General features: G+C 38.8%; 1 pseudogene; it reads right to left on the bottom strand.

Annotated features, from left to right (window-relative positions):
• Positions 1 to 786: 786 nt before the first annotated feature.
• Positions 787 to 6,159, bottom strand: LOC115662050 (heat shock protein 82-like; annotated as a pseudogene).
• Positions 6,160 to 12,161: the final 6,002 nt, after the last annotated feature.

Below are 12,161 nucleotides of genomic sequence, written 5' to 3'. Positions count from 1 at the left end.
ACAGTCTATCTTACGCGGAGTAGCCTGTCGCGGTCTTGTTCTATTCGTAATTGCATAAGGGGCCTGTATATCACAGGAAGGAAATAACGTGGGGCTGTATAGTTGCCTAGATAGGCAGTGTTTATGCTGGAGTTCCCAATTTATTGGCTGAGTTTTCACTGACTCGGACAGGAGTTGAGTGTCAGTTTGTACAGTTGCAGGATTCTTTGTATTCAAGTTTTGCTTTCTCTAGCAGTAACATTTTTGATTGTTGCCATTGCTACTGCTCATACTCTAGCTGTCTTGCTCTCCTCTGTTCATTTCTTGGTATACTCACGTCGGTCCAAGTTATTAATACTGAAGAACTCGAGCAAAGTACAGAGGCGAAGAAAAAAGCTAGCTTCATGCAATATCGACAAATCAACAACTCATAACTGGTCCACCCATTATTGGTGTTGATTTGATTACCATGCCAAGTAAGCTAGAGTCTGAAAAACTACTGATGGAGAATCGATGCCACTGATGTGATGGAAAACGATTAATAAGGTCCTTCGGTAAACAGACAAAGGAACTTCAGTAATTGTACCACTAATTCACAAGGTGGAAGACAGGTAAACAATGAACAGATAAAGCTTCTTCTGTGTATACACTTCTCCAAATCCAAAAGATACATCATGATCTTTAAGACACTTTTAGTGAATCTCTTCACCATGAAACGTTGACATACGTCCCCTAAACTATCACGAGAAGGAAAGTGACAAGCTAAATAAGGACAGAAACATTCACGAACTTTACTTGTATGGCAACTCAGTCCACTCCCTCCATCTTGCTCTCTTCAGTACTATCCTCCTCCAAGGCAGGCATCTCAGCATAATCGCCTCCCACCTCATCCCCGTCGATGTTAAGACCCAATTTCAACATTCTGTGAATCCTAGGAGCAAAAGTGTTAGGATCATCAAGGCTGAAACCTGAGGTCAAGAGGGCTGTCTCGAAGAGCAACATCACAAGATCCTTCACCAACTTGTCATTCTTGTCGGCCTCAGCCCTCTTCCTCAGCTCCTCCATAATTCCATTGTCAGGGTTAATCTCCATAGTCTTCTTGCTAGACATGTAGGAGCCAATGCTGTTGTCCCTGAGGGCCCGAGCCTTCATGATTCTTTCCATGTTTTGCCGTCCAACCATATTCTCCGGTCACCAGGCAGTATGATGAGTCCACAATTCGGTTGGAGATGACGACCTTTTCCACCTTGTCCCCAAGAATGTCCTTAATGGTCTTGCACAGCTTCTCAAAGACAAACTGAAGCCTACATGTCAACATGAGTTTGTTTAAGTACCCATTTGAGCGTTTCATATTGAATGAATATGGAGGTTTGGGATGGAGAAATAGGTTCTTAGAATTTGAGAATGGAGAGTGCAACTTGTAAGATAGATGTTACAGGACCAGAAACTGGTTATATTGAAGGAGAAGAGATTGTTCTGTTCTCTAGCCATTCTTTTTTTTCACAATTCCTACAATTATCAATTGTTCATGATATTCAAAGCTATTATTATTGTTGAGATGTTTGATAAACTTGACTGAAGTAAAAGCGTGCCTCGTATGATTAGAATTAGTGTATAGACTTGACAAGGCTAATCCTCAAGAAAATCAATACATCTAAGATCATGGCATCATAGTAAATTGGTACGAGTGCGCAGCTGAGTATGCATTAACCTCGCTAAAATTTGGGTCAAGATAATCAAGGGTGGCTACGCTTTTCTCAACTGAAAAAAAAAAAAGACTTGACCTAACTGATCCGTACCTTTTTTTTTCTCGGGTTCTATACGGATTGGATCACAAAAAAGGACATACAAAATAAGGTTGGGTATCAATGGAGACTTGGACTAAACCCAACGGAATAATTGTCCAAAGAGTCCTAAACCTATTATACGGCAACCAATTCAATCCTAAACATTTTAATTGTGTTGATATACTCCTAAACATTTTGATGATTTGCCAATATAGTCATTCTGGCCAATTTTGGATTAAAATCGTTCACGTGAACGCCGACCATCCTACGTGGCACGACCAGTGTTGAAATAGACAAGTTTTGCAATTCTTTCTTTTCCTTTCATTTTGAAACAATATGGGACTACATGGAATGATAGTGATAAACCTTGGATACCTAACTCAATGTTTAGTTGATTTAAATTGCCATTTGAAATTCTGAAAGAAAACCATTAAAAAGACCTAATTACGTTTCTAAATCATGGTGCTGTAAAAGCGTAATTAATTTTTGTTTGCATTCTGTTCTCGGACCAACCTTAATTAAATTATTATCGTTAATGCAAATATTGTTCGCTTAAGAGACACATGGATACCGAGTAACAGCCGATGCGATTAATTGGATTCTCTGCTTTGTTTAAGTATGGAGTTTAAGATTGAACCTCATTTATTGAAACCATAAACAAGACTACTAGGTTCAAATCTAATTTGCATCTGGATCGCAACAATCCAATTGGGATTCGGGAGGACTATCTCTGATATTGTGGGAAGTTGCTAAACACGAGATAGAAAAAGATTTTAATTTGAATAGAAGACGCCCGTACACATTTATGGTGAATCACACTCACATTTTACTTAGGCTGTTTGTTTGAAGGGAAAATATTTTATTCCAACATATTTTTTTTTTCATTTTCGTGTTGAAAAGATAATTTGGTCAAAGAAAAATAATTTTAACTAACCAGAAAATCCAAATTTAAAAATAAGGAATATAACTTCCTAATTTAGAAAGTGGAAGTTGGTGACTATCTCGGGCCTCGAAGGAATGTACCCTTCACCAGCAACGGAAGCTCCACCGGTCATTCTTCACTCAATAAGCGAAAGTTATTATACGGATGTCAATTTGATACCACATCTTTTAATTTGGCTAATTTATGCTTCGTATTTGGATGCATTTGGCATGTATAACCAATCAAACATCACACATATACACATCAGATATGGACTAATATACTAATAAATATGGCAATAACAATAATATACTTTAGCCTACAGAACAAATTAAAAAAAACAAATTTGTTATTTAATTAAATATACGGAACTTAGATAACTATTATTTTAAAATTATACAATGTCAACAAAAACGGTTTTCTTCCCAAATGAATTAAAAAAATTTCCAATTCATTTTCAAATTTCAGCCAAATATGAAAAAATATTGTCATTTACTTCTTTGAAAATATTTTCCAGAACTATTGAATGTTCCGCAAAACAAACGAAATCTTAAGTGTGTTTATTTCGTTGAAAGAGATTCTACTATGTTTTTTGGACTTTCATTTGTTTGGTTTGTTAAAAATACTCAATCAACGAAAAGGCATTTACAGAAAGAAACACCCAAACTTAAATTTTGGAAAATGAATTCCCAATTTTGAATAGAGGAAATCATTTTCCCAAGCATAACAATTCATTATAAAGAGAATTAATAACACGAAAATCTATTTAACAAATTCAGCGAATTTAATTTACACGTAGGATGTACAATCTGTACATGTAACTTGTAACAATATACGAGTGCAATAACTTAAATTTTTGGACGTGAATTGTTGTATTATATTTTTCTTATTGGTTCATTCTCGCTGATATAATTTTAAAAATAATGTATTTCCTGAATATTATGGCAAACCAGAGCAATTCACGTTTTTCTGCACCACATGTTTAAGGGTGTCAGCAAGATTATTCTCATTTGACTCTAGATCCTTCATAGATGTATTTTTCGGAAGCACAGTCGGCTCATATGTTCTGCATTTTCCAGAACTCTAGAAATACCGCCTTAGTAACCAAGAATGAGCAAATAGCAACCAAATATAATCTCGGACATTCAGAACCTATATGGGCATTTAAATTTGCAAACATAAAACAGTTCCCTTTTGCTAATTTAGAAAGCAATTTATTAAATTTGGCGTCAATGTGAACTTATGTAGAATGCGTAATTGTTAACACAAAAAAATGTCCAAATGTTTTGGTCGGTAACTTGAACAATAGAAGCCAAAGAAAGTATGAGCCACGTAGGGCATGTTTAAATTCTTAGTAATAGCTATGTAATTGTTGACTGTAGGGTATCCTTATGTAACACCTTATGAAACGATTGTTCTTAATATTCGTTCTTTTAAATATCCTCGTTATTGAGAGATTATGCTCCTCGTTTTATCCGATTAACAATCAGACGTCGCACTAGCTTTTTATTGGTGTTCCCAAAAAGGAAGTCCGAGCGGGTGATATCGGCTTAATTATTTTATTTTCGCAGACGGATACACATGTTCAAGATGCATTTATTTAAAAATATTATCCAAGAAGAATGACAGCTCATACGTATACCATATGATTTCACAAAATAAACATATGAACAGCCCAAATTTGGCGCAGATGCAGCGGTTAGTTCTATGGTATTCGGTGCTAAGTGCAATTATTGCTGTGTAATGTTTTGTTTGAAATCAAAAGTTATTTCTAGATTAAAAAAAAAGTGCAATTATTGCTTGATGAATCGAGAGTCAATATCCGACCAAAAATCTAGAGTCAATGAACAATAAGGCTGTAGAGCGTAGACAGGCAGTATACTTTTACTTCAAAGGTATGAATATCTAATTATGACATCTAGCTTTTATGAGAATATTTGTCCGGAAACCTTTTTCTGGATGAATTAGGATGTTTTGAAATTAGTGGTAACGTTAGACATTACCTTTAGATAAACCAAGGTCGATTAGACATTTAAAGGCTTTAGGTAAATGCAGGGGAGGGCAAACAATCTAAGTGCACGTACAAAACTTTAAATCTTAAATCTGAGGTTTGGTTACGCACAAAACTGATTAAGATCCCAACAGACCCTTCCAGTACAGCCAACCTATTTTGTTGAGTCCCAAGTTACTATATCAATTGATTATCTAAGCATGTTTGTAAAAGAGCATCTGGCAAGAACCGAATGCACCAATTATTTTATCTTCCCTATGTGGCTTTTCTAAGTTCAAGTCCTCAAACCTCGCCCAGATTAGCCAGTCCCATCTTTGGGCTAGGACTTGAACTCGGAAGATGATTCTTCTTCTTTTCCCTTCGATGCCCTCAATTAAGAAAATTTTCCAATTTGATGAATCAAATATTTTTGCACCCGCAGCATATCTTTTCCATCTGATGTTTCATCAACTTGAGTTATGCACTTAGGGAACCCGTGACCCAATTTTTCCAAATCATCAAATTGGGAAATTTTTTTGAAAAATTATATTCATGTTATTTTTACGTAAATTTGGTAAAACTTTTACCAGGCGAACTTTTCCATCTGACATCATATTGACTCGATTTGCACCAACGAGAAGCCCGTGACCCGATGTTTTCAATTCATCAAATTGGGAAAATTTTTGAAAAATTATATTCATGTGATTTTAACACAAATTTCAAACTTTTACCGAGCATAACTTTTCCATTGACGTCCCGTTTACTCGATTTTTGCCCCTACAAAAAGCCCCTGACTCAATGTTTTCAATTCATCAAATTGAAAATTTTCAAAAATTATATTTATGTGTTTTTACAAAAATTTGGTCAAACTTTTACTGGGAATAATTTTTTCGCCTGTTGTCCCATTTACTCAATTTTTGCATCTACGGAAAGCCTTTACCCAATGTTTTCAATTAATCAAATTGAGATAAATAGTGTATTTTGGAAATTGGAGCGTGCGTATCAAGAATGATAAATTAAATAACCCGATAAATCGCTAAGTGGCACGTTGAAATAGAGCATGTTTAGCAATTTAATCCTCATTGTTTGTGGATGATTGTTTCAACTTCAAGTTGTTTGTGAACTGATTCATTAATGATAAGATGCCATCACGCTTGTGAATGTTAGTAACAATGGTTCTTGCTCGATCAAGTGCCTTTTCAAGGCCGTTGGTTACATACAGCACAACGTTGTTGGCCCCCATTTCTTGAGTGACAAAATATATAAACTCCATAGCAAAGTGCTTGTTAACTCATCTTGGTGGATTTCCAAGGCATTCAATAGTACCATCCCTTTATTATACCAGGCAAAGATATCAATGAAGGATCTCTCCTCATTGCACCAAATAGAGACATGAGCGTGCAGCCGGTTGTATCCCATGATTTCTTCACCTTCGCCACATGCTCCCTAATTTCCCTTTCCAAATCAGGTACTAACATCATTTTGACTACTAAAGAACAAGGCAACTTATAATAGGAACTATGTTCAACCATGCCATTCACAAAGTCAATAAAGGATGACATCATTCAATAGGACGAACAAAGTCAAGTAAGGATAACCTTTACGCAGTCCTTACTGATAAGCATTTTGGGTGAAGTCTCTTCGGTGTTACCTGAATCAAGCTTCAGCTTGGCTCTTTTATTAGGACCAAAAATTGTTTCGGCAACGGCAGCTCAAACATCTTTGGGCACCTTTGTGCATATATCTATACCACTGCCTTTAAGTCGACAAATGCAATTTAACTCTTGGAAGACGACCAGGAAATATTCTGTTGCAAAACTTGCACTTAAATTTGCCATCCAAATGCTCTGCATATTCCCAAAATCAATCTCTCTTTATGACTATGTAGACTTCCTTGACCTATATACATGAACGAAGAGGAATTATACAGTAAATGAAATTTTCAACAGTCATATTATCCACACCACCGAGAATTATAAGGCAACCGTTTTAAGGTTTTGTGCCTAGGTATATCCTTGACATCTTTGCCAAGCAATAATTAAACCCCTTTAACATCCTTCCTGCCTAGAGGATCCGGGAAAGCATGGAGCCTTTCGGATCGTGGGGCTTGTTAAAAATATGTCTCGAGTTTGAGCTCATTGAACGGATCCCATTCGAATTAAATTGTGTTTAAGCATGAAAGTTGAAAGCCAAATTCTTGCGGTTCCGAAAATTGTTACGGTGCAGGCGTCGACTTGGATATTTTGGCGTTGGTTTTACCGTGAAAGGAAGACTTCAAAAGCAAGTAGGATTTGTTGCCACTTGTGTCAGAGAGAAAAAGGGCAATATAAAAGATTCACTTTCTTGTTTCTTGAAGTTACGGTTAAAAGAAGAGGAAACTCCAAAAGGGAAATTGAGCTTTATTCTTTGACTCGGTCAAGAAAGAAATAAAAGACAAGATTATCTTTCCCTGGTGAAATCCCATTGGAGTCGGACTTGGTTTCACGTGTGTATATATATAAATACAATGGGTCAGACAACACTTTCTTTCACGAAGTCTTGAAGCGCCGCAGTGTGCGAGTGCTTGGTCTGCGAAGATTTGTGCAGAAGAAAAGACTTCTTGAAGCGCCGCTCCGCAAGCGAGTGCTTGTTCGTGGGTTCGTGATTTTATTCGTGAAATTACACCAAAAATTCAAGTGTTAGTAGCGATTAAATCTTGTGATAAGATTTGTGTATAATTCCTTCGCGAGATTGAGAGATTATTTCATGAGGAATTATGGGGCTAAACACTGTATGAGTTATTGGGTGTAATTGGGGCTTGGGAAAAACTGAGAGTGTTTGAATGACTCGAGTATGGTTGTAATTTCCGTTATATCGCTTGATCTATAGTGGAATTCCATGTTGCTCTCCCCGTGGATGTAGGTCACTACGACCGAACCACGTAAATCTGGTGTCCGATTTATTTTCTTATTCTGTCAATTTTATTGTTCGATCGCTTGGCTTCCGCAACAGGGCTTCTTCTCAATATATGAAAAATTATATACATGTGGTTTTTACACAAATTTGGCAAAGTTTTTACCGGGTAAAATTTCCCGTCTAACATTTCATTTACTCGATTTTTGCACCAACGAAAAGCCCGTGACCCGATACTTTTAATTCATCAAATTGGGAAAAAAAATTAAAACCTTATATTCATGTAATTTTTCATAAATTTGGCAAAATTTACCGGGTAAACTTTTCTGCCCGACATTCCATTAACTCGATTTTTGCACCATCGAAAAGCCTGTGAGTCGATGCTTTTAATTCATCAAATTGAGAAAAATTTTGAAAAATTATATACATGTGACGTTTACACAAATTTCAAACTTTTACTAGGTATAACTTTTCCGTCGAGCGACTCGATGTTTTTGATTCATCATATTGAAAAAAGTTTCAAAAATTATATTTATGTGATTTTTACATAAATTTGGTCAAACTTTTGTGGCATTAACTTTTGTTCCCAACATCCTATTTACTCGATTTTTGCATCTACAAAAAGTTAATCAAATTTAGAGAAAGAGTATATCGTAGAAATTGGAGTATGTGAATAAAAAATGATCAATTAAATCACGCAATAAATCCCTAAGTTCCATAATGAAATAAAGCATGTTTAGTAATTAAATTATTCGTTGTTTGTGGATAATTGCTTCGACTCCTAGTTGTTTGTGAACTACTTCATCCATGATAAAATGCCATCATGCTTGTGAATCTTAGCGACAACCACTCTTAGTTCGTCAAATGCCTCTTTCAAACCCATTCAATTCCATTGTTGAAGAGTATTATATTTCATGGGCAACGCATTTAGTCTCGTACACACATGGCTATAGTGGGCGTATCTCATATAACCCTTCTTTTCAAGTCCCATTGGTTATATACTGCACAATGTTGTTGGCCCCTATTTCTTGAGTGACAAAACATATAAACTCCCGTAGCAAAGTGCTTGTTCACTCATCTTCATTAAATCCAACGCATCCAATAGTACCATTCCTTTAATAGACTCGGTGAAGATAATAACGAAGCATCTCTCCTTATCACACCAAATATCATACATGAGCATGTAGCCGGTTGTATCCCATGATTTCTTCACCTTCGCCAAATGCTCCAATTTCCTTTTCTAAATCAGGCACTAACTTTGTTTTGACTAGTAAGGAACCATGTTCAGCCACGCCATTCACAAAGTCAATGAAGGATACTCCGCACAATATCATAAGTCTCTTTGGTTTTACCGAAAGAGGCTTCAGGCTTGGCTCTTTATTAGGACTAGATGTCGCTTCAGCAATGGCAACTAAAACATTTTCGGGCACCGTGCACCTTTAATTCTAGATAAATGTGATTTAACACTTGGAACACAACCGGGAAATATTTTGTCGCAAAACTTGCACTTTCATTTGCCATCCAGATGCTTTGCATATTCCCAAAGTCGATCTCTCTTTCAAATTATTTAGACTTCCCTAGCGTATATACACAAACGAAGGGCGAATTATATAGTGAATGAAATTTTTAACTATAGCATTATTGACAACACCAAGAACTATAACACAAGACTTACAGTGTATTGTCATAGCCCAAAGATATGAATCGATCTCGAGGGTTCCTGAATGAATGACCGTGACTGATCCATGAACGAGTGAGTACGACTTGGGAAAGTGAGTGAGCGCACTATGCATATAGTGATCCGTGACACTATGCATATGGGTTTTAAGGTTTAGCGCCTAGAATTCCCTTAACATCTTTGCCAAGCAATAATTAAACCCCTTAACATCCGGAAAAGCTCGGAGCCCTTCTGATCATTGGACTTCTTCAAGCTTCAGCCATGGGGAAGGGTTTGAGCTAGTCTCACCCTCCCCTCCATTGATTTTATTTGAGTTTTTTTTTTGTCTTTTTCTTGTTTTTTCTTCTCTCCTGATCTAATCTAGGAGTTATCTTCTCCCGGTCTAATTCTCGATCTAAGAGTTTAAACTCTTCTGATTTAGTTTTAGATTTGGGAGCTTTCTCTCCCGACTTAGATTTGGGAGTTTAATAATGTTTTTGGAGATTCGATACCCCATGCTCTGTCCGAATACAGGTCCTTTGCTTCCAGTTTCGTTAATGATCGTAATAGCTTTGGCGTCTCGCTGAACCAAGAAGATTTGCTCTTCCAAAAATTAGATCTGCGTTTTTTCAACCTGTTTTGGCTGTCTCTGATCGGTGATGGTGCAAAGGAAGCCGATAGGAGTGCACCGCCAACAAGCAATGCCGTAATTATTGGCGAAAGACTTTCTGGCGTATGCTCATCACTAATGATGATTCGAGATCCAGTGATTGGCTGCCGATTATTTTACTTGACAGATTCGTTTTTATGGAATATGTGTTTAACTTTGCCCTATTGATCCTCCTTGTTTCCTGGATTTGGTTTTGTTTTGTTGTATTCTGAAATTTGCTCTGCTTCGATTTTCTTTGTCATGAAAGTTACTGTACTTTTCAAGTATCCTTTTAAGCAACGAATACAATTTTCTTTCGACCAAAAAAAAAATCTCTTTCATGAACTTACGCTTCATCTTCCTAATCATATTCGGTGTTTGCGATTCATTGCAAATGAAGTCAAACTTTAGGGAATTCTTGTCAAGGAAATCAGAGAGGGCGTGCATGGGGACGTGCAGGCTCTTCCCATCGCAGAATTTGATCAAGCTTTAAAGGAGCACGATTTTCGCACTTTGCTCCAGATTCGCTTAAATTTGACCAGCTTCTGCCGGTACGCAGGAGCGACGGCCACTATTCCTCGCCCTCTTTGTTGATGGTTGAGGATTAGTCGGCGTGGCTGGGAGTTAGACTCGGAAGACGATTCTTCTTCGTCGCCCTTCCTCGCCCTCAATTAAAAAAATTTCCCTATTTGATGAATCGAATATTTTTGTACCCACGGGCTTAACTTTTCCGTCCAATATTTCATTGACTCGATTTTTACCGCTAGGGAAACCCATGACCCAATTTTTTCCAATTCATCAAATTGGAGAAAAAAAATTATATTCATGTATTTTTATGTAAGCCCGACTTGGTATCTCAAAATGTTCACAAACAGGACTATCAAGTAATATATATGATGAATTCGAAAGTTTTGACTAAGTGCCTCAAGTATTTGAAGGTTGGTTGGCTCCTTGCACTGATAAAGTTTCTGGTAGGAGATGCGCCTTCGCTGAAGGTCTTAAATTCTGCAAATGATGGATTACATGAATCAAAATATACAGAGGCATTTAATTCTTGCAAAGTGCCTGAACAAGCGCAGCGAATTTTACGTCACAAAAGAGCTTTTACCATCGATGAGGTTATATTGTATCATCATAGGAGGGTGAGTTAATAGCAGTGGTAAGAAAGAAGAGCTAGGTACTCATCTTGGAGTAATAGTGTAAGGCTCTGTGTGACATTCCGAATTTCGGCTCATTTTTGGAATTTATAAAACGTGTAATTCGTCAGTACGCTTATAATAAAATCTCGCCCGGAACCGATCACTCTTGAGTTATTATTTTTAAATTAGAGATTTCGCTAGAATCGCACTCGATCTAATTTGGCCGTTATTTAGAACCCAAACTTTGGTGTCGAATTTCTCGGAGTTCCGGGACGAATTTAATTGGACGGTGTCGATATTATTGTGGCCAACCTCGAGATTGCCCTGGATATGTGAAATGTGGATTTTTGACCGGGTGCGAATTTGGACTAGTATAACTCTCTCGTAGTGTGTTTTGGGGTTATTTCTTTTGGCCCTTTTTCCTAAATTATTAATTAGGATTTTCGTGGGCCGTTGGATCGTTTTTGGATTTGAATCGTGTCCGTTAGATCGCGATCGAGTGCGTTGACTTTTGGGTCTCTCTCTCCTCTCTGCCGCGTCTGCGCCCGTCCCATTCCCCCCCTGCCCACGCGTCCCCTCCCCCTCTCCCCCATGCACGTCCCCTCCCCCTCTCTCTCTCCTCCTTTCTCTTCTTCTTCCTTCTCTCTTCTTCTTCTTCCTTCCGCTTCGCCGCACCATCGTTTCTTCTTCTGCTCCTGCTTCTGCTCGCCCCAGCCGACGCCGACCGAGCTCGCTCCCGCCCTCGCCGCTATCGCTGCTGCCGCTGACTCTGCTGCGTCGCCCGCCTCGCCCCGCCCCCGACCGGCTGTTATCTCCCTCTCCTACGCGCGAGCAGCAGCTCACCGCTAGGCCCGCCGTAGCTGCTCCGCCGAGCCGCCGCCAGCCTCGTCCAGGCCGCCTCGCCCGCACCACCGCCCCACTGGGCCGCCGCCGTGCCGCCCGACCGCCGCTGGTTCGCACCCCCTCAGCCCTAGCCCCCTCTCTCATCCGCCCTCACCACCCCCGGCCGACCTTCCCTCTCCCTTCGGCTCGTCGCGCTAGTCGCTGCATGCCGTCGCTCGGCTGTCGTGCCGGCCGTCGCGCCCCGTCGCGCCGCCGTCGCCCGCCCTCGCCCCCCCTTCCCTCTCTCGCCACAGCCACCTCCGG

The sequence above is a fragment of the Syzygium oleosum genome, unplaced genomic scaffold (genome assembly GCF_021117445.2).
Source record: "Syzygium oleosum isolate NSW1041296 unplaced genomic scaffold, Sole_v2.1 Sole_v2.24, whole genome shotgun sequence".
In the NCBI taxonomy this organism is placed as follows: Eukaryota; Viridiplantae; Streptophyta; class Magnoliopsida; order Myrtales; family Myrtaceae; genus Syzygium; species Syzygium oleosum.
The sequence above is the reverse complement of the archived record's forward strand: the minus strand, read 5'-3'. Positions and strand labels throughout refer to the sequence as shown.